The following is a 24,007-nucleotide window of genomic DNA, read 5'->3' on the forward strand; positions in this document are numbered from 1 at the left end:
GTAAACCGTGGTACACGTATAGAGTAGAAATTATGCAGAAGAGACGATCCGTGACTGTTAGGTGTACCATGGAGATAGAAACCAAGAACAACTGCATTATGAGTGCCTCCACCCCTTAAGGTAAGAATTTGCTCATCAGGAATCTTTTGGCTACCAGTTGGAAAACCGTCCTCGAGGAGAGTCTGCGTACATCCGGAGGAAGAGAGTTCCATATTTTTGGGGCAGCACCAGAGAAGGCTTGGTGACAAGTTCTCTTTTTCCTAAGGATGATCGGTTTCAGGAGGAGATTAGAGGCGCTTCTTGATGCCCTCTCCCCACAAGATAGTTCAAGTTTTTGAGCCAGATACGTGGGAGTCTTTAGCTGGATTCGCGCTTCGAAGGTTAGCCAGTTGAGAGATTTAAGGACTGGGGATATGTACTCATTTAGTTTGGAGCCTGTAGTCAGTCTTGCTGAGGAGCTAAAAGAGGCCCTAAGTGGAACCAAGGCGTATTTGGGAAGGCCACAGAGAGTTGCACTGCCATAGTCTAACCTTGGTAAGACAAGCACTTGCACCACCTGCTTGAAATCATTTTGTAGCAGGAAGGGTTTTATATTTCTGAGCGTCCTCATCAAGTGGTTCGCTCCATTACAAACAATGCTGATATGAGTCTTCATACTCAGGTGCTTGCCCACAGTGACTCCGAGCAATTTGGCTGAGTCTATGATGATTGGAGTACAGTTCAGAGCAGTGAGTTGAGACATCCAGAGATCGATCTTGGGGGGTGTGGTTCGGCAGGGAGATGAACAGGAGCTCCGTTTTGGAGGCGTTGAGCAGGTGATGGTTCTCCGTTAACCAGTTTTGAGTAGATGTGATGATAGAGTTTAATGAGATAATGTTTTCCGGGGATGACATTTTCAGATAGAGTTGTGTGTCATCGGCATACATGTGGAAGAGAATGTTCATGAAGTTAAGTACGTTAGCAAGAGGTTCCAAGAAAAGGTTGAAGAGGATAGGAAAAGTGCAGATCCTTGGGGGACCCCCATGATTACTGGAGAGGGCTGAGAGAGAGAGTGATTTGCCTTGACTCTTTGTGATCTGTGATGAAGGCAGGATGAGAACCAGTGGAGCACCCGATCCGAGAAACCCATTCTGTTTTGTAGGATTGATAGGAAATGTCATGGTTAACCGTATCGAATGCAGAGGAAAGGTCAAGGAGGATCAAAAGGCAGGATTAGTTTTTGTCAAGTATTTTCAGGATGTGAACAACAATGTGTATGAGGGCCAATTTGGTGCTGTGACTACCATGAAAGCCGGATTGATGATGGTCTAGGAGTTGGTAATTCTCAATGTGAGCACAGAGCTGGGATTGGACCCATTTTTCAAGGAGTTTCGCTAGGGTGGAGATGTTGGAGATAGGATGGAAGTTATTGAGATCCGATTTGTCGGCATTGTTTTTTTTTTAGAATAGGTGAGACCTGGGCTGCTTTTAGGCAGTCGGGGATCAAGCCTTGAGATAAGGAGGCATTTACAATCCTGGTCCAGGTGGGGATGAGAGCGCTTTTGATCTCTTTGAAGATGGCCGGAGGAAACAGGTCACCAAAGTGGTTGGACGGGCTAATAGTCTGGAGAATTTTTTCAATGTCTTTTTCACTAAACGAAGAAAAGGTCCCCCATGACGCATTGTTCATAGCCTGAGCCTGAGTTGGGCTGACAGTCGGCGAGGCGAATGAGTCCAAATGACCGTCAGCTAGCTGCGGTGGTGATCTAAGGGGTTGACGCTGACCAACTGAGGGTGAGGAGGTTCTGAGGTTGCCGGATGAAGAGGGGTTTAGGGTGGGTGAGGAACTCGCAACTGTTAATGGGGGAGTACTAGATAAACCCAACGAAGAGGTGGTGGCTGTGTACGGGTCACTGGAGTTGCTGTATACCAATTTCTTAAAGGTGGGGTAGATCATGGCCAACTTGGCAAGGTTGTCTTTGGAGGCTTGTATTAAAATTATCCCATTATTGTAGAGGGTGATAGTGATGGTGGCTTTTAGGTAGGTCGAGGGAGATGTTGTACTCTTGAGACCATGGGGAGTTTTCTTAGATCCTGATATTCGCAGCTTAGAGTAGAGCACAGAACGCCAGCAAGCCTGTTTCCTGGTGTAGAATATAAGGTTGTTCACCAGGGTACCCTTGTAAGTGCAGAAATAGGGGTCGGAGATTCGTGTTTCTGGACTAGCTTTGAGGATTCGATGTTTGTGTTTTCTTGCTGCGTTCTTGGAGAGGTTGGCTGGGTAGTTGATGGTGGAGGCATTGCTACTGTTGGGATCAGGACTTATCTCCATTTTAAGCAGGGCACCTTGTGAGGAGGGAGCTCAAAGAGGAGAATAAGGAAGAGGGAGTACGCGGCGACAATACTCGATCTCTCAGTGGAAAAGATGAGGGGGCGTAAAGATCACACGTTTGTGGGCGCAGAGATCATGCTGTGTGGATCCAGTGGCAAAAAAATGCCAAATTAAGCCAGAGTAATGGAGTGCACCTTGAGAATAGAATGAATAGCCACAGAACCAGTTGTGACCACCCAGGAGGGATCCGTTTTTAGAACCATCAGAAGAGTCAGTGGAGTGGTGGAGTACTCCTCTTGAGATGCAGGCGTGGCCTCATGAACAGAGAATATAGCTGAGAGAAAGCCTGCTGAAAGCCCACCGAAGGTTCCAAATTTAAAGTCCAAGGGTCGGAGTCGGTTCCAGGGCTTCAGCAACGGAGATGGGCATAAAAAGAATCAAATGAAATAATGTGACGATGCCACAAGCAGCAACCACAATGTTTACGGGCCAGTAAAGATACCTTAAAAAAATATATATTGAGGAAGGTACAATATATAAGCCACCATTTTAAAGTCAGGCACTGCAGGCGATTCAATTGTCTTCAATGTGCCGTCATTTTAGAGTCAAGCACAAGCAGCATCGATTCCACAGATATTGACAAGACTTATATCTCAGATTGACTAAAATTGGGGCAAAACCAAAAATAATTACCTCAAAGACAATTGCATAAAGCCTTGTAAGGCATATAAAAAAAACGTGCCCCCGTAGAAAAAGCACTCCGGGTTACTTAAAGCGCTGCCATTTTGGTCTAGGCCCGCCATTAGACCCCGTTCTTCACAGACAGTGTCTCAGTGAAAACAGCAGGACGGGGGGAAAAAGTACCTGTAGTTTGATGCTCCGCAAGACATCACAGGCGTGGGGGTCAGATTTCTTGTGCAGTTCCCCTGGCACCCAGCCGAGTGCCATAACGTCCCCGAGACGACGCTGATCGGGAGGGAACTGTTGGCGAGCGTTGATGGTTTCCAGTGCGAGCACTGCTTCAAGGTGCCGGTAACCAGGGGCTACCACTGGACAATACGGGGTCTTGCATTGCACATATATGACCGCTCACGCAGACCCAACAATTAGGAGGTCGGACTGCGAGCATAAACAGGACGTATCCGGTGTGAGATGCGCTCAGAAAGCAAGTTGCATTGGTGCATAGAAGACGCTGGCGCTCAGACTCAAGAAGCCGGGCTCCAGGTAGGATCAGGACAAAGCCCGCTATAAACACAAACGGACTTTGTGACACCATCAGGTACTCCCATTAGGAATAGTTAATACATTGTAGGTTTGCTGGAAGCCATCCAGCAACATAGAGAAATTTCAGTAGTCAAGTGCAAAGCCCAAATGTCTGGTGATGACATACTCACATTAGGCAACAAACATGCTGATGAGGTAGCCAAGTAATGCACAATTGAAAGTCACCTGTAAGATAAGAATCAGAACAATGTGAAAAGGAACCTGATGTAAAGATAGATGATGTAAATAATGTCAATTGTTTCTTGTTTAATCTATTTCAGACAACACTGAGTGAGTTACAAGAGCTGCAGGAGAAAGTGCCAGAGGATGAAAGGTAAAGATAGGAATTACCTGGTTGTATGAAAAATTATTATGAGTTGTGGATCTCCCCGGATCAATATGTTTTGCTAGACTATGCTACACTCCAATTACACACTATGTGCATGGATCTAGTCATGTGGGAACGAATGGATAGCTGAGAACTTTCAGAAAATACTGGCACAGTACAAAATTCAGAAGTGTAGCAGAATATTTGTGCCAGAGATGCATTACTTGCCAAGGAAATAGTCAGGGAAAGTGAACACTAAGTGAATAATTAAAATAATATAAGCAAATCAGAAGGCCCATTTACTAGACTTCAAGCAGACTTCATAGAGAGGCCTGTTTAAAGAGTGCTCATGTGCGTTCTTGGGATTGCTTATTTTCCAAATGGGTTGAGGCCTATCCGAAAAGCCAAAGTGACAGCATGACTGTGGCAAAGCTCCTCTTGAGGCAATTAGTACCAAGGTTTGGCTTGCCTACTTCTATTGAGACAGATTTTGGAACTCAATTTAAAAATGGAGGTCCTAAAATTGTTGCGTACTGCTCTCCAGACGGAGCAAAAGTTCCATTGTAGTTATGAACCACGAGCCTCAGGAGTTATGGAGAAAGTGAATGACACAATAAGATCCAAGCTTGCCACGATGTGTGGATTCACAAGTAATATTTGGAAAGATCATTTTTTGCTTGGTCTCATAAGCATTAGAGATACTCCAGATAAAAAGACTGGTTGTATATCTCCCTTCAGCAACGTTTATATAAATAACTGATACCATACTGGATTACTGCAAAGGTCTGACTGATGTTGCAAAGTCTCTCATCAGATGAATACGGCAACATCAGAAACAAAAGAAACTTAATGCCATGCACTGCAATCAGACGACAGATTCTGATCAAGAAACAAGTTTGATCAGAAGCTGTGGTCTGATTGCATTGCATGGTACTGAAACAAGTTTACATAAACTGACTAGAGCGGAGATGAAAGGGCTACATCAAGTCATGTTTTTTGACTAAAACTGCTGTAAAGGGTGCCGGAAACCACCAGTGGATTCATGCAGCTCACACAAGAAGAGTGAAGCCGGTGGATGAAGTGGTGATAACAACCACTGAATTACAAAGTTAAGCTCAAGTTCGCTGCCTGGATCCAGAGGGAGGAGAAGTGAATTCTGAAACTGGTGAAGAAGATCCTGGTGAGGGTACCAGTAGTTAGTCACAGAGTCAGAGTAAAGAACAGTTGAAAAGTAATGAGCAGCAGGAAGAAACAGCCTATGATCTATTTTTAAAGAACAATTTTATTGAATTTTTTGCATTATGCAGAATTTGTAACAGCGTGACTACATACTTGTAATCTGCATTTGTATCGATATCAGCATCTTAACACATGAAGCATCATAACACATGCAGAAAAGAAGGCATATAGCCCTACAGAAATTTGGGAGATAACAATAGGAAAATAAAACAAAACAATATTAACATGGAGCCTGGTCTCTTATTTCGGGTGCAAATGTAGGGTAGTGTAGGGAGTCCGGCGGCTGATCAGCAATATGTGCCTAGTTCCAAATTTAAGTGGCAAATTGAGTCAGGAACCATAATGGTCTTCATATCCCAATATGGCCCATGGTATTCCAGTGACAACGAGCGGTGGGTAGGTATCGTCCTTCGGATCACTTTGGAACGTGTGCAGGAGGTCTTTGCAGGATGCAGCTTTGGGGTGCCTCATCAGGCCCAGCAGTTCCTCCTTGTGCAGTGCCATGGATTCGACCAGAGTCCAGTGTAACACAGTAGCCTTCCACTCTAGAGCTCCCAGGAGTGACGCTGCTGTTAAGGTCCAATCAGTCTGTGAATTGATTCTGAAAACAGTGATAGTGATCACCTGTTGCTAAGAGGGCAACAAGAAGAAGAATTTCAAATAGAAAGGATGTATCACCTAAGTTAACTTTTCTAGCATCTGTGTCAGAAGAAGTTCCAGATATGGAAATCTACAATACAATAAACTGTTGCCAATGTATCTTTGAAGATCAACTAGAAGAAGAGCCACCTTGATTTTTTGTTAAATCCTGACAATTTGGAAACTAAGTGTTTGAACTTTACAAAAAACTGCCGATTTTGTTTTTGAGTCCAATTTTAAAGACTGAAAAGAGAAATCCTAAATACCAGATTTTGAATCCTGAATTATTTTGATATCAGTTGAAGATTAATGAAATAACACAAAAGGATATGATGGTAATTATGGGTACGTCTATTTCAGGCAAAACCATGATCCATATAGGGGAGAGGTGTGGCGCCGCTGCCAGGGCGACTGACGCTGGAATCTGGGGATCAGGGTTCGATCCCCGGCTCCGGCGACAGGTTAGCCCAGCACCATGCGACTCTGGGCAATAGCTTGCTTAATCTTCCCGACAGCCCCCAGCGCCTAGAGACCCTAACGGGTGATTGTGCGCTATACAAATGTGGATTATTATTATTATTATAGCTATGTGTCCTTCTTTTGGGCTAGCAATTACATATTGATACACATAGACATGCCACTTATATTAGATAAGGAAACCTCATCCACAGTTTGTGGCATGCTTCATACTTGGCAACCTCCCCCCACCCTGGTAAGATGGTACTATAAGGGAGTTCTTCTCAGATGTGCTGGATAAACAGGGTATCCAGATAAGATAAATTACAGACATCTTGATGTATATACCCATGGATATTCCTTTATTAGTGGGTACCTCCGGTATGTTTTAAAATCAGAAAAAAAAGTGGCTGCTCCTTGAGTTCAATGAGCCAACAAGGTCCTGCCCTTTCTAGTGCTTACAGTGGTAAGGGGCATTCATAAGAGCAATAATCTCTATTTCTTATTCTAAATTATTTAGAGAACTGTTGCGCAGTTTGCATGAAGGAAGTTCCTGCCTTGACAAGGGGCATAAGTAAGGGTTCCTAAAACAGAATTAAAACTAGAAAAAAAAAATGTTCTTATTTTCTCGAGAAAATGTAACTACTGGATTAAAGGTGCTGTAAAATCATGCATTGTGAAAAACAGTCACTTAAACTCGGGTGAAATTATGCAATTGTGGCATTACACTGGACACAAAGATGAGCCACATGTGTTTGGTGAAAAAGTGATATTACACAGTTCCCGACTGCAGTTTATCCTCATGGTGGGATGACCATGCTACTAGGTCTGGATGAAGCAGGACCCCTCTGTAGTCACACACTACAGGTTGTTGAAAAAAGAAAATGAAAAAGACATCATATTATTGTATCATATTCATAGTGGATAACACTGGTAAAGTCTCCAGGAGTCGTGTAAAATTAAATTTCAGAGGGAAAGATAATGAGTCGCTCAGCTGTACATCAATATTCTTTGTTGAGGAAGAGTGACAATCATTCAATTATATAAAACCAGTACATGGCGTGAGAGTGCCCCAGGGTGAATGCGTACTGGGCGAATGTGGTATTACGGCTGTATGTGGCTAAAACATTGCCTGTTGAGATGTCACCCCAGGGTGTGTTTACTGGGGATTGTCAAGCAACCCAAGAGGGGTAAAATGCAATAGAGATTTCTGCAGCTGGCCCTTGTGCTGGCCAAATGACGAGTGATTATTGATTGGGGGATTGGTAGGGTTGACATTGGAAAGACTGGATCGAGCACCGGATGCTTCTGAAAACTACGAATGGGATTCTATGGCAGGACCAGAGGCTCAGATTATGCTAATCTTTCTGCGCTCTTTATTAACATTATTAGCACAGCAGCCTTAGAAAAAACTTTCAACAAAATACTTAAGCACCAACACGTAGTAAAGCATTTTTATAAACACAAACAAAGTCTTTGAACTACGACTCCCATCACACCATCGTGGACAGTCCCAATGATAGTCCTTCCATTATGTCCATAGGCCTTAGATAATCAGTCCCATCTCTCTGTTCCTCCTCTTTCTTCGCTGCTCTCGCAGCCAGTTAAGTGTGTTTTTTCTTGCTCTCTGAGTTGGGGTTTCTCTGCTTAGGGGGCATCCATGGTGCATTGTTTGGGGGCTGAGGGGGAGCTCTGATGCTATTTTACTTCCCTACAGAGCCCCGTTTGAGCCGCGGAAGCGCTCTCGCTTCTCTTGCGTCTCTGTTTTCCCCGATATGGTGCGATGCGCCATCACCCGCTAGAGGGCACTGCTGCATCTCGTTGGTCCCCAGCGCTGTTTCTGTCACAGAGGAGCCGCGCTGAGGAGACTTCTCGTAAGGGAGCTTTGCCCTGTGCCACCTCAGTGAACGCCCGGTTCCCCGGGTCTGTAGCCCCCGAATAATATAATTGAATGCCCCTGTGTGGGTCAGTATTGCGGCTAGACCGTGGTGTACGCCTGAGGGCAAGTTTGGCACTCTTGTCATTTCTGGTGTGGTAGCGCGTTCTGAGGTGAGCAGGCCCGGTCCCTTGAGGAGGGTTGGCGCGCTGTGGGGTCGAGTGCACCCGATATTAACCAGTCCCTGGTTCCCACATACTTGAAGTCCTTGGGTCTGCCCATACACATATATATATATATATATATTCACCAAGATGCCCAGAGCTCCAAGGACGCCACTCCACAGGGGTTGGTTTCACAAAACCCTTTATTGAAACAGGTGCTGGCATTTCCGACACAGTCTTTCCCTTTCCCGACGCGTTTCAGAGCAAACGTGCTCCTTCTTCATGGGAGGAAGATTGACAGGAAATGAAACGTTTTCCGTTTTTCAATGCGCTCCCGAGTATGGAGCATGCCGGTGATTGTAGTCATTTGATTTATTTCCTTGTCACGCACAATGTTACTAATGTTTTTAAATTAAAACGGGTGCCGGATTTCTGCAACCCACTGGAGGGTTCTTTAATGCCATAGTAAATGGAAGTAACATTGTGCGTGACAAGGAAATAAATCAAATGACTACAATCACCGGCATGCTCCATACTCGGGAGCGCATTGAAAAACGGAAAACGTTTCATTTCCTGTCAATCTTCCTCCCATGAAGAAGGAGCACGTTTGCTCTGAAACGCGTCGGGAAAGGGAAAGACTGTGTCGGAAATGCCAGCACCTGTTTCAATAAAGGGTTTTGTGAAACCAACCCCTGTGGAGTGGCGTCCTTGGAGCTCTGGGCATCTTGGTGAATATATATATATATATATATATATATATATTTATATATATATTGCAACACGCTCCATATATATATATATATATATATATATATATATATATATATATATATATATATATATATATATATATATATATATATATATATATATATATATATATATATATAGTGTGACTCCCGCGTTTGGTGGGCAGTATCCTGCGTCCTTTTGGGGCTTGCGCTGGCATTATGGATCAGGAGCAGTATTTTGAGGACGATTCCCAGTCTTTTGTCTTTCAAAACTTTATTCGATTCATAAAATGGATCATAAAAGTACTAAAAACACAATTTACACAAATTTATAAAAGACATAATAAAAGGACCATTGTAAACATATATACAGATTTTTGGACAGAAAACATTGTGTGCATTATGGTACTAGCCATAGCCCTTCCTAATCTTTAGCGAAACTCTAATAAAATTTAACATGGCACAGCAGGTTTCAACAGAGGATAGTGAAGACAAGTAATCATACCCTTCCTTATAAGTACAAGGTTGCCGCCCCTTCAGAATTGGTTTAATAAACCGAATTCTTGGCTCTTGATATAAGGAGCAAAAAAGGACCACATGTATGGTGCTTTGACTAACCCTGTTATTACATGGGCAAGGGGGCAGCCTCTCACACCAACCCCCTTGTTTCGGGAAAGCAAGCAGAAAATGCAAAATATCCAACCTAAACCTTGTTAATAAGAACCGCCATTGCACATTGAGAGTAAATGTTAAATAGAACTGGGGTTGGGGCTTACGAACATGAACATTAACATCATCCAAAGGTGGTGAATTCAGTGATTTCCAGTACATTGTCTTTATGTCCGCCTTTTGGTTTCCCTCTATTTTTTCTGGGTTGTCATAAAAGGAACCCAGACCAATCTTATTTAACATATTGCAAACATAGGACAACCAAGGGATCTGTTTTGAATTTTCTAAAGCCATGCAATCCATGATGATATCTTTAGTAAGTTGCAAGTCTTCAGATCGCCATATTTTGCCCCATAACAATAAAGGGGACAAACGGATCGTATCAGATACACTGACCATTCCCATTTCTTTGTGACAAAAGATGTTTGAAGAGCCTTTGGGGACTGATAAAACCCTTTTTATAAAATTATTTTCCACCACCTGTATCACAGTTGGTGTTTCAGTCCCCCAAACCCCTGCCCCGTAGCTGGCCACTGATAAACATTTAGATATATAGAGGGTTTTGAGGTGCGTAACATGTTTTTGACCCACTTTGCTACAAAAACGGAAGATGCCCTCTATTGCCCGGGTCGCACTCTGGGCTCGAACCTTCATAAGTGGAGTCCAGCTTAATTTATTATTAAACAAATTATCTAGATAGTTGAAATTATCCACCTTTCCAATTGTGCGATTATTTACCACAAACTTCCTGATGTTTGACCCTTTAGGACCACAGCTCATTACAAAAGATTTGGTGAAGTTTACCTTTAAGTCAAGGTCCAGCATGAAAGTATTAAAGGCATCTAGACATACTTGCATGCTATTTCCAGTTAGGGTCATTAAGACAGTATCGTCTGCATAGGAAAGCATGGGGATACTTTTGCCATTAATTTTTGGAAAGTCGCAACCCTGGTCTAATAAGTACTTTTCTAACCCGTTCGTGTATACCAAAAAAAGAAAAGGCGCCAAAATGCATCCTTGACGGACACCCTCAGTTGATGGAATTGATTTTGTCATTTCGCCTCCAGGACCAAATCTAATTGCTACAGTTGTTGCTGCATGTAACCTTCGAAGCAATGTGACCAGAGGTTCCTCGAAGCCCATGTCATCCATCATCTGCCACAACTTATGTCTACAAACAGTGTCGAAAGCACTCGACAAGTCCATGAAGGCAAGATGTATTACAGACTTTTTTGCCTTCATGTGCTTGCCTATAATTAGTGCCAAATTCAGGCACTGCTCGACAGTCCCCTTTCCTTGCCTAAAACCATATTGGGAATCAACTATAAGACCTGTTGAATCTGCCCAGCTTTCTAGTCTGGCTAGGATAACCCTGCCCAAGATTTTACATGAGGCATCTATTAGGGATATAGGACGATAGCAACATGGGTCGCACCTATCACCCTTCTTGAAGATTGGCACTACAATTGCCTCCTTCCAAGAACCAGGAATGCGACTGACCACAACAGCCTTAAATACATTCAATAATAAGGGTGCCCACAAACTGGCATTATGTTTAAAAAGGTCCAAAGGGTCAGCATCTGGGCCTGGAGCTTTTAGTGATAAACCCTTCCCTAAGGCTTCCTCAATCTCTGTCAGTGTAAGTGAAGAGCTGAGGATCAGAGCCGAGGGTGATATCGCCAGGTCCTCTGTGCTATCCAATATTTCCATTGTTAAAATAGAATTAGGATTAAAAATCTTACTAAAATGTAGTTCCCACTGATCAGCAGTAACCTGCATAACTAAAGTTTCTTTATCGTCATTCTTAAAAAGGGGGCGGTTTAGGACCTCCCAAAAAAGCCTACTATCTTTTAATTCTGCAGCCTTTTCTAGGTCTTCCCAAGCAATGTTTTTTAGGTCCTGCTTTCTTTTTAAAATAGCCTCCCTATAAGCCTTTCTACTAGTTCTTACAAGTTCTCTATTTCTTGGTTTTTGGTGCAAGGCTAATTTTAGGGATTTATGTGTGGTAGAACACACGGAATCAAACCATCTAAAGGCCTTTTGGCCACCCTTTCCCTTGGGTTTCCTAAGGTGCTTAGCTACGTGCCCACACAGTTTCTCGAAACTCTCAATAACCTTGTAAGGGTCAGGAACTGGGAGTAGACATGATTCCATTTCCGTTTTACAACTGTCAAAGATATAATCATCCAATTTTATCGTATCTACCTTCCCCCATTTTAAACTAACACCCTGATTCTTGCTGTACTTAATTGACTGATCCCAAGTCTTTGATGATTCTTGTACTGGCAGGGACAATGACAACATTAGGGGATTATGGTCACTTGCGGGATTGGCCACCACCTCGAGCTTGTCAACGTATTTAAGGAAGCTACTGGACACCAGGACAAAATCAATGGTACTCATCTCTCCCCTTGTACCCTGGAAAGTTGGTATTTGCGGTATATTAGGGGCTGACCAGGGTTCCACCACACACAAGTCATTCAAAATAATAATATTATTCAAGGCGTCCCCCTGGGGTGTGTGTTTGAAGTGAGTCAAGGGCTGTGTGTTTGAGTCCTCCAGACCGCACACATTCGAACCTCCAAAACTGCACAACGAACAGTTAAAATCGCCAACCCAAATGACAGACGATAATGGATGCTCGCTTCGTGCTTTGCCCACTGCGTCCTCCAGACTTTGGATTATCGATATGTCACGTCCATTAAAGATATTGTGATACCAGTTGACTAACAACACAGGTTCTGGGAAAAGATGCTCCAATAACAGCAATTGATACCAATTTGTGTCCACCAGTTTAGAAGTTGTCAACTTCTGTAGTTTTATGGACAACGCTGTCATTATACCACCCTTTGCCCTCCCAGATGTCGATGGAACGGCCAAAACATTAAATGATTGAAAGCCCTCAATGTCACAGGCAGTCCTAGTCCAAGTCTCCTGTAGACACAAGATCCCCTGAGCTCCTACATAATCCAACCATAGCCTATAAGTCCAGAAATATTCCAAGATATTAGAGACAGACCCGGTTTCCCATTAGTGCTCCCCAAAGTGTCTTTTGTGACTGAGGGGTCTTGCCCAGACAGTAGTGGATAATTCTCACAACCCAAGATGGTATCTCCTCCATAAATAACATCGTTCTCTACATATGGAGGGCCTATACTCACAATATCACAATCACCAGTCACCACAACTGGGTTATCATTGCGGGCTATCCCTATGTTTTTCCTCTTTCCCAAGTCTAGCGTGGGTAGGGCATTGCCCTCAGAACTAACTGATGGTCAATCTACACCCTCCATACCCATTAATGGGTCAAATCGGTTTCTCAATGGGATATTAATATTTGACATCCATCCTGGGTACTCCTCACCTTGATACCTTGGTCTTCGTGGGTTATACGGGGCTTGTGAAAAATGACCCATACTCGGTGGTCCCATAAACGGGCCATTTATCTCATGCCGAGGGCCACAATAATTTTGTGTGCCTTGGTTCATGGTGAGCTATGTGCCCAACCCGAATGATTACTACCGCGTGTTCTTTGCCCGTGGTGGTTGGGGTTTGGGATGGTATGATAAAGATTTGGGTAAAAATATTCAAGTCCCACACACTGGATGTCCCCCATCCTACCGAACCTTGCTTTGCTGCAAATCATATCCTTCACCCAGATGTCTCTAAAATTAATCAGAATACAGTCCCCCTCCAGATCTTTCTTGCTAGGCCCAACCCAGGGGACCCTTCACACACTTAAAATTTTTGTAGCAGTGTCTTGGGAAAGGGGCCTGTTATTATTTAGCCAGAATTTTGTTTCACTTAAAAGGTCCTCCATTTTCTCATATTTGTTCGCTGCAATTAATGGAACACCTGTCAAAATTGCCATGTAGGGGGCAGCATCGGGGGGTATATTTACATAAATCTGTTTACCAGGCAGAGGTGTTTTACTAGGGGCTAAGGGTTTGCTAACTGGAGTTTCTCTCCCCTCAGTAGCATTTAACAGAGCAGGGGCAACTGTGTTTACTGGTGATGCTACCGCCAAAGGGTTCTTTAACTGAGATCCCACAGTAGTAACCAGCGTAGTTTTAGACAAAGTAGCTGGCACTATACGAGGGGTAATACCGTTTAAATCTGCAGATACTGCAGTTTTCGGTTGCTGAGTTTGTGGCTGACTTTTCTGGGCCCTCTTTTCTGCTGTAGTAGTAGTACTACCCCCAGTAGCAACAAGTTGTTTGTTATTGTCTACAAGACTCTCCAATAAAAGGGTATTTTTAGATGTTAAGAACTCTAATTGATCTAATTTTAAGTTAATAATTTGGGTTCTTTCCACCAGGGGAGTCAACAGACTTTTTACCAGCTTCTCTAGAATAGCCGTAAGATCCTTATCCTGTGTGCAGATTGATTTTTTATCTTGCACGCTAATGGATGCTAGGTTCAAAAAGCTTTTTTCCCTCTCCAGGAGCTGGGTTTCTATGTGTGAAAGTCTCACTTCAAGGGGAGTTAGCAGTTTTTTGAGTGTTTCCCACACAACTGTCAAAAATTCCACATCTTTCCCTTTTATAATGCAAAGTGGAACCCCACTAGTTTCGCTCTCTATTGCAAGATTATTATTTTCATGAGTTGCTGCCAGTAGTTCAGGGCTGGGTTTTGGTCCTAGTTCAGGTGGCTGTGTGTTACTCACTGGGAATGGATCTAGGGATGGCAAAGATGGTACCTTGGTGGATAACTGAGCCTTCGCAATCTTGGCTTTTTTCCTTGCGTATGCTGTTTTATTATTACGCTTCCTTTTGTTGTGTGGCCCTTGTTGTAGGGTGCAGGAATTCCCCCCGCCCGATTCCATGAATTTGGGTGTTGGCGCCATTCCCAGGAGGTCCCCCTCACCCTCCTTCTCTTCCCCAACTGCCCCACTCAGGGAAAATCTTAAAGAAGAATTAGTAGATACTAATGGCGACCCCCCCCTTTGATATAGATGTAGTGAGTACTAGTGGCTGGTGAATATCTGCCTGGGTTACGATCAGGGTAGGAGCAGGACCAATTGGGCAATCAGGTGTTTTAGCGAAGGCTATAGACCCTAGGGAAGATTTTTTGGCCGCTGCTAACTCCTGCGATAGCCTTCTTGCAGCATCTAATTCGATGGACACTATGTGCTGCATTTTGGCAATCTCCGTGTCAATGGCTGTGTGGGTCCTGGTGATAAAATCATCTAGTGTACCGTTTTTTAGTTTGGTCTTAGCTGCCCTGTCTTTGTATTCACGGGTTCACATAGTCGCAGGTTAGATGTTCAACTGGCGGTGCGGATATTACAGTGGGATAGGGCCAAGGAGATTGGCCCAGTCCAGTCTCTCTCAGCCTCGAACGGCCCGCTCTTTGCCCCGGTCTTCGCCCCAAGCTGCGTCCCGCGCTGCAGGAGTTTGAGACTATGATATAGGGGGCGTAATGGGCGGGGGGGCGGGCCAGCAGGGAGAGCGGACCGGATGTTGGCTAACGGTCTCGCAGGGACTCCTGGTTGTTGGAGTCCCCGCACGCTCGCAGCCCCGCTGATGCCTCACGCCCGGAACCGCCTTGCCGCTCCTCTCCTTTGGTGACGCTGCCCCAGTCACTACACGACGATGCGGCACCCGCGAAGCGGGTGCGGCGAGGTGTGGGCTCGATAAAGTTCAAGGATGCTGCCTGACTGATGGTGCCTCCGTGATTAGCAAACAACTGGTGTCCCTGCGAGGGAAGGTGAGGGATACTTTTACAGTCCTCGGGTGGGCGGGCCAGCAGGGAGAGCGGACCGGATGTTGGCTAACGGTCTCGCAGGGACTCCTGGTTGTTGGAGTCCCCGCACGCTCGCAGCCCCGCTGATGCCTCACGCCCGGAACCGCCTTGCCGCTCCTCTCCTTCGGTGACGCTGCCCCAGTCACTACACGACGATGCGGCACCCGCGAAGCGGGTGCGGCGAGGTGTGGGCTCGATAAAGTTCAAGGATGCTGCCTGACTGATGGTGCCTCCGTGATTAGCAAACAACTCCCAGTCCTATTCCTATTTAAATGGTAAGGAATTCTACCAGGCGGTGGACAGCTCCATTTATCGCTGTGTCACCGAGGTGGTAGGGCCTATGGAGGAGCTCCTGTCGGTGCGCATAGTGTAGGAATGTAATAGGTTGGCCCAGGCACAGGGAGGTACCCTGGAGCCCGTCCCAGGTCCCTCTGGGGAGGGTCCCCCAGCCCCGAAGAAGCCATGCAGGGAGGGATTGCCGGAAGTGGCCCCAGGGGTGGATAGGGGAGCCTTTGAGCGTCTACGTGACGCCTTCCTGGCACATGCGACAGCCTCCCCAACGGCCCTTGCACCTCAGGAGGTTTCAGAGATGGCGCCTCCTTCCCCGGGTGGGGATACCCAGGATTCAGATGAGGATGGGGAATCGGTGCGCTCTTGGCGACCCTCGATCTCGGCCGCCGAGTTCGTGGAGAGCCGATTGCGTAAACCCTTAGAGAAGGAGGCTAGGGGGTGCCTGCGTGGGGAGTGTCCTAGACCCACGTTGGAAGGTAAGGTGGCCATGACACCAGAATTAGACGCCAAGATGGCGACCTTCCTGGCAAAATTCATGAAGGATCCGCGCAAGGGCATTGACCGCTCCTGGCGGTCATGCCAGGATAAATTGTTGGACGCGGTCGGCCCTATTATGAAGATATTGGACATGGCAGAGAAGGCGAAGGTGACAGGGTCCGTCATCTCCCCCGATGTCCTTTCGAATTGGGCGCAAAGGGTGATTATATTTTTGGGAAATGCCAATTGCGCCCTGTCGACCGAACGCCGGAGGTCCCTTCTAATTAAACTTGACCCGAAGTTGGGGGACCTAGCCTCTCGGAGGCCGGGGAAGTGGCCCAAGGGGGCCTTTTCGGGGAACCATTCATTAAGGAGCTGGGGAAATTTGTCTCCACGTTCACTTCCTTAGACAAGGCCCAATCAAGTATCAAACGGGTGTTCCAACAACGTTTCTCCCAAGGGGCCGGTCGCGGTAGGGGCCGCGCGGCCGGCCGTGGCGGGCAGAATGCCAGCAATAGAGGGCAAGGCTACGGGCGAGGGCAGTATAACACCTCAGCCAACTTCAACAACTTTTACCCCACAAGAGGGCAACGCTTCGGAGGCAGAGGATACAGGAAGAACTCTGTATCTGCAAATCCCAACGGTGAGTGTTATCCCTGCGAGACAGGTTCAGATTGGGGGTCGGCTGGCGGCCTTTCAGGAACAATGGGCGGAGCTTACGGCGGACGCGTAGGTGTTACAAACCGTCCGGGGGTTTCATATAGAGTTTTACGATCAGCCCCACGAGGTGGGTACCCCAAGGCCCATGGTCTTCTCGGTTTCAGACGCGCAGTTGATAGACGACGAGGTTTCCAAGCTTCTTCGCAAAGGAGCCGTTCGTCAATCAACGCGTCATCCCTCTGGGTTTCTCAGCAATCTGTTTTTGATGGACAAAGCCAATGGGGGCAGGCGACCGGTAATCAACCTCAAAGAATTCAACGGGTGGTTGGTTTATTGACATTTCAAAATGGAGGGGATTCACCTCCTCCGGGATGTCCTCCTTACGCGGGACTGGATGGTACGGTTGGACCTCAAGGACGCCTACCTTGTGGTTCCCATTCATCCCCCGCATCGCCGTTTCCTGCAGTTCATCTGGCGGGACCAAGTTTTCGAGTTCACCGCCGTACCGTTCGGGCTTTCATCGGCCCTGTGGTGTTTCACAAAGGTGTTACACCCCGTGGTGGAGTGTCTGCGCGGACAAGGCATTTGGATGATCGTCTATTTGGACGACATACTATTGATGGCGCAATGTCCCAGGATGTTGGTTTCCCAGCTTCATCAGACGGTTACTCTGCTTCAGGGACTGGGTTTTTTGCCATCAACGGAGACAAATCCGTCCTTGTTCCTTCCCAGAAAATGTTTTTCTTGGGCTTTGTCATAGACTCAGTCGAGGCTTCTCTCAGCCTTCCATCGCGGAAGATGTTCAAAATCAGACACGTTTTGCGACAGACAATAACACGGTCCCGGACATCCTTACGGCAGATTGCCAGGGTGGTGGGGCTTCTGTCGTCCTCTATCCAGGCGATTTTTCTGGGGCCCATCCATTACAGGGCGCTTCAGCGCCTCAAAGCGCAACATCTTCGAAGGGGCATGTCCTACGACCAGTTGGTTCTCCTATCGGAAGAAGCGAAGGAAGAAATGTCATGGTGGCTCACTCACATGGAGGTTTGGAATGGTTGTGCGATCTTCGGGTCGGCTCCGGACCTAGTTATCGAGTCCGATGTCAGCAGGTCCGGTTGGGGGGCACGCTGCGGGACTTTTTCCACAGGCGGCACCTGGTCGTCAGAAGAACAGACGTTGCACATCAACTGTTTGGAGCTTCTGGCGGGGTCCTTCGCAGTTCGCTGCTGGACCAAAGATTCAGCGAAGTCATGTGTACTGTTAAAGATGGACAATGTCACCGCAGTAAGATACGTGAATCCTCTGGGACGTACACGGTCCCGGGCTCTGGCAAATTTGGTGAAAGAGTTCTGGGATTAACGCCTGACCCATCACGTATCGGTAACGGCAGAGTACTTACCGGGTCAGGCCAATAAAGTGGCGGACTGGCACTCCAGGCACTTGCGAGATTCCAGTCAGTGGAAGTTGGATGTTCGAGTTTTTCAGTGGCTGAACGAACGCTGGGGCCCGTTCTCGGTAGACCTGTTTGCGTCTCGCTTGGACCATCAGATACCGAGGTTCTTCAGTTGGAGGCCGAGGCCACGGACGCATTTCTCCAAGATTGGAGTCAGGAGAGCCCTTTTGCGTTTCCACCCTTCTCAATGGTCATAAGGACGGCGGCCCAGGTGCGCCGGCAGAATACGGAGCTAGTGCTGGTGACGCCGGTGTGGAGATATCAAGTTTGGTTTCCAGTTCTTCTGGAACTTTCTTGGGATTCTCCAATCCTACTCCCCCAGTTTCCTCACCTGTTGCTCAATCCGGATCAGGAGCCGCATCATCTCGTCATTCAGGGTTCTCTCCGCCACATGGCATGGAGGCTTTCAGGCGACGCTGGTCGCTCCCAGGCCTTTCGCGATCGGCTGAGGGACTCTTGTCCAAGGCCTGGGGGGTCAGTACAGCGAAGCGCTACAAATCTGGTTGGTCTAAGTGGGTGCGTTGGTGTCTTCGGTGGGACTTGGATCCAGTGGTCGCAGGAGTTGTTCCCATCTTGAATTTCTTGGTGGAGTTCGCCATAGATGGGTTTGCCTACCGAACAATTAACGCTATGCGTTCAGCGATCTCGGCAGCACACCACCCGGTCGATGGCACGTCGGTTGGGGAGCACCCTTTTGTGTGCAGAGTCTTACGTGGGATCCGGTTGTCTTTACCTCCGGAGCCTAGGTATTCTGTCCTTTGGGACGTTAATGTGGTTCTGAACCTTTTTCTGTCTTGGCAGCCTAATAGGTACCTGTCCTTGAAGGAACTTTCAGCCAAGCTGGCTATGCTTTTATGTCTAGTCTCTTGTCGCAGAGTGTCCGATGTGCGTGCGTTAGACATCTCAGCGCGGGTTTTTCCCCCTGACGGGGTTTCTTTTACTGTTGGGCGACGCACAAAATCTGGTTCTCGAACGATTTCATACCCGACCTTTGCGGACACTCCGAAATTGTGTGTTGTCCAGTGCCTGAAGGCTTATGGAGGACATGACCTTGGATATTCGCCCTCGGGTGAACAGCAATTGTTGATTGCCTTAAAAAAACCACACCATGCAGTCTCTTCCCCCACCATAGCCAGGTGGGTGCGCTGGGTCATGCAGGAGGCAGGTATAGATACCTAGCGTTTTGGAGCCCATTCCGCCAGGGGGGCAATGGCCTCGAAGGCGTTCTCTGTAGGGTCTCGTTTGGAGGAGTTGATGCGGGCCGCAGGCTGGTCCTCGGACTCCACCTTTAAAAGGTTCTACTTCAAAGCAGTGGTGGATATTGCTCATTTGGTGGCGAGTAAGCTTTGAACTAGCATAATCTGAGCCTCCGGTCCTGCCATAGAATCGAAATTTGCCTAGCTTACGTAACGGTAAGTTTCAATTCTATTAAGGACACAGAGGCGAGGTCCAAACTGGGGTGGCATAGTGAGCAAAAGTACGATGATTAAACACAGATCTCATAACTGGAGGCGAGTGGTTGAAAAGGTTCAGGACTCCGTCCATCATCTTGTTGTTTTTGCTATGTTCGCCCTTTGTGGCCACGGTTATGCCCAGACGTGGGTCTGTTGCTTGCTGTACAAAAGGGGGTGGTGATGGACGGAGCATCTGAACCAATCAAACACACCCAGTCAAAAGATCTGGGTTTGATCCATCACCGTTCTTTAGCCCACTCTGCCACCCCAGTTCAGACATGGCCATATGCAAATCAGTCTGACCCTGTGCCTCATGGGAACAGTCCAGCCCGAGCTGCCAAGCCATGCCTTCCCTGGACCGCAAACAAGCTTCCGAGGACCGGTTTCTGGCATTCCAGCCGTCTTCAGCCCGGCTTGCTTGAATCCAGTGGCAAAGTGAGCAAGGGACTCACGTCTGAGCATACCCTGCCACACTTATGGCGGCCAAAGCGGTACAAAAGGGGGTGGTGATGGATTAAACCCAGATCTTTTGACTGGGTGTGAGTGTTTGATTGATTCAGATGCTCCGTCCATCACCACCCCCTTTTGTACCTCTCTTGCTTGCTGTGCCACTGGATTCAAGATAGCCTGGCTAGTGAGGGTGAAACACTGAAACCAGTCCCAGGGTGCTTGTTTATGGTCCAGGGAGGACCTGGCAGTTTGGGTTGGACTGTTCCAATGAGGAACAGGGTCAACACTGATTTGAATATGGCTAGGTCCAAACTGGGGTGTCATAGTGAGCAAAAACAATGGATTAAACCCAGGTCTCTTGACCGGGATGAGTGGTTGAAAAGTTTCAGCACTCCGTCCATCATGCTGGTGCATTAGCCCAGACAAATAATTAATTAAATAAATATTAGGTTTTGAAAGTGGGAGTGTGCTACACCTTCATGCCGGATAACACTAAGGTCATTAGTGCATAGGTTGTTAATATTACTAATGTTTCTTATCCATTCAAATGTTTTAAAGAGCATGGCTTGTGGCAACCACTGAGTTTCTGGTTTGGTGAGATTGGAAAGGGCTTTAGGGAGGTTGGTGAGTAGTTTGACAGTTTGGGAGGTGGTATGCTGAGGGTTATACTAACACCTACAATTATAGTGCTCATTTGTGCAATTGTTCTGTTTCTCTTCAAACTGTCTGAAATAATCATTAATAACTTGGGTCTAAATTGTGAGTGTAAACAGAAGAAAACATCAAAGAGAAAAACATGTGAGCTGGAGGTACAAGAAGATGCCAGAGACCAAGTCTATAATCACTTCTGGATGTTCGAAGAAATCGAGACGTAGGAGACAGAAAAAAAATGCATACCATATTGTAAATAGTTTGCGGTTTTTAGTGATGACAACATCATTGGGGGAAGTTTGAAGCACGTATGCGCCTTATTCAACGATGTTTGTTGTTAATAGTGTGCAGATCTACACTTGAAAACATGTGTACACTGACATAAAGCTAATGCACTTGAAACACATTTGCTATGATTTGTTAAAGTAGGTCTGCTTAGCTTATGATAACTGGGCCTCAATGCTGTCTAGTTCAAAATGGATCCCACACCCTTAGATTTGTTTTAGGTTTACTTTCTGCTGCACATAGTAAAGCAAGATATGGATTTGTGTTTTTTCTGAATAACACTGATGTTGAAGAAAGCCTGCTAAGGGCTCCCTACCTCATGCCATCTTGATCTCTACTTCCCATGTCTCTTTAATTCACCTTTTGTATACCATTCTCTTTGCTGCTCTGTCCAACTTCCTATGCTCAAACCCTCCCATTTCTCTTACTCAAGAGATTCGGATGTCTCGGTATAGACAGAGAAGTACACACACAGGACAGAGAATGGATGGACAAAGCAAGGAAAACAATTAAGGAGAATATCCCCCCCCCCCCCCCCGCAGTACTAGGATTTTCAGCCTTTCGTAAATGCATAGAAATCCAACAATGCATTGTAATAATTTGTAATTATGAATAACCAGCAATTAATTAAAGCTACATTTAAAATGCCATAAGCATTCGTTTTATTTTCATATTATTCACTAGACCACTTAACATCTTCCGCTGTTATCGTGTATTTCGTGCAATGCGAAGAACAGACTGGTTTGACACCTACGTCCACGAAAATGTTGCAAGACAAAAAATATCAAGTCACAAGCACAAAATATAGAAACAAAGTTATCAATGCTTGTTCAAACTTTCCTTTGGTACTAGTTGGCTTATGTACTCTGGACCACTTGAGCTTTCGGCTGCTTTTTATAGGCCGTTTCAGAAAGTTTAAACAAAAAATTCTGTAATATTCGCCGATACGAGACCCCCAAAATACCTTGCCCGAACCCCAAAATCCATTACATGGTACTGTTTTCATACCCATTATTTACCTACAAGGCTGACTGACCCTTAAGAAAGCCACAGAGCTCAGATTAGATTAACAATAAAACCATGGAGCTCGAAGCGTTGAGAGTCTCCACATTTCAAGAGGGTTGGGATTTATAAAGTTACAGTTTGCTGTTTCATCAAAAGGGCGTTTCTCAGGAGTCTTAGCAAGAGACAGTCTTCACCGAACCCCTCAGTATCCCTCACCCTGTGCGCGTGATACACTGCGCGCGCGCGCCTTGCCGTTAGAGCAAACCTGCGTCAACAAATCAGTCTGAGGCAGAAAGGTTTGGCTGTGCCGCGCAAGGTGCGGGTGAGATGAGCTCGCCACAGTCCCGCTCTTACCTCGGTCAGACGCGGCCCTGCGCGCCCCAGTAGACTCAAAGCAGGAAGGGACCGTGCACCGCAATCACTGCATCCACTGGCTTCGCGGCCTTGATGAGATTCCACCACCGGCTTCAAATCACTCAGCCACCGCGTCCGTTGCCATGGGCACGAGAGCCTGCTACGCCACGCCTCTCCCCACGTGGGCAGGGTTCGGACAGCTCGTTTCCAATTTACAGCTTGCGAATCCTTAGTGCTACGAGAGAAGCACGTTATTTCTTTCATTAGGCGGATGATGGGGGCTCCCCTGAGCTCTATTCTATTTAAACACTTGTTTGACATCCTTTCATGTCAACGAAAAGGATGGCCTTTACGTGGTAGAATCAAAATGTACCTGAGAAAATTGACTCGTTAGAAAACTTGTTTTGACACTCAGTTCGTCACAGACATCGCATAGGTTAGGAATGTATTGGATCGTGGAGCTATCTGCGTTTTGCTTCAGTATGCATGCCCGAACCATCATAAAATAGCAAATGACTGAGTTAATGTGTCTTCGGCGAAAACTGCATGTACAATGTAAGTCACAGATTAGGGTGACCATCTGGCATGGGTGCAAACTCAGGACGGTGAGTGTAGAAATTCAGGACAAAGGGTCAAAATTCAGGACAAACATTCGGGGCAGAAGGTCAAAAGTCAGGACAAAACTTCAGGACAAAAGGTGCGTTTTACAGACACATCAGAGGAGGTAGCGCAATAGTATATAAATAATCCCATCTATATCCAAACATATTTTTATTTATGTGTAGGTTTTGAAAATAGCGAAATTAATAGCTTTGTCATTTACAATGCCAATAGTTATAACTTTCGCAAATGTGACACCTATAGCATTTGTAATGCAATATGTGTTGTATTTACGTGACTCATATGTATTGCTGTTACAACTAACAATGGCTTTTAATTGTTTTTAATAATTAATACTTAAATAAAAGTTATTGTAATTTATAATGGCAATAGCTTAAACTTTTGTAAATAACTTCTGTGAAGATTATGTTCAGTGTATTTTATTGTGACGAAAATCCAAGAACAGAAGTGAAATATTAACATCTTTTTGTGACATTTGTAATAAAGCTTGAAATATTGAGAGAACATATTTGAACCAGTGATGCTGTGGTGGTGCTGAGTGATGCTGTGGTTGCGCTGAGTGATGCCGTGGTTGCGCTGAGTGATGCTGTGGTTTCACTGAGGGATGCTGTGGTTGCGCTGAGTGATGCTGTGGTTACGCTGAGTGATGTTGTGGTTACACTGAGTGATGCTGTGGTTGCTCTGAGTGATCCTGTGGCTGCGCTGGGTGACGCTGTGGTGGCGCTGAGTGACGCTGTGGTGGTGCTGAGTGACGCTGTGGTGGTGCTGAGGGATGCATTCTTGGCCCTGATTGATGATGTGGTGTTGCTGAGTGATACTGTGGTGGTGCAGAGTGATACTGTGGTGGTACGGAGTGATGCTGTTGTGCTGCTGAGTGATGCTGTG

At 46.1% G+C, this 24,007-nt stretch overlaps 1 protein-coding gene across 1 annotated transcript in view; it reads right to left on the reverse strand.

The window, feature by feature from the left end:
* Window positions 1-22,638, reverse strand: part of CCDC146 (coiled-coil domain containing 146) — a 950,534-nt gene extending 927,896 nt beyond the window's left edge. The window contains exon 1 of the mRNA XM_078679302.1: window positions 22,502-22,638. The gene's annotated coding sequence lies outside the window, so the exon portion shown is untranslated. The remainder of the gene's footprint in view (window positions 1-22,501) is intronic.
* Between the last annotated feature and the right edge of the window lie 1,369 nt (window positions 22,639-24,007).

Source organism: Lissotriton helveticus, chromosome 1_1 (assembly GCF_964261635.1).
Source record: "Lissotriton helveticus chromosome 1_1, aLisHel1.1, whole genome shotgun sequence".
Taxonomy (NCBI): Eukaryota; Metazoa; Chordata; class Amphibia; order Caudata; family Salamandridae; genus Lissotriton; species Lissotriton helveticus.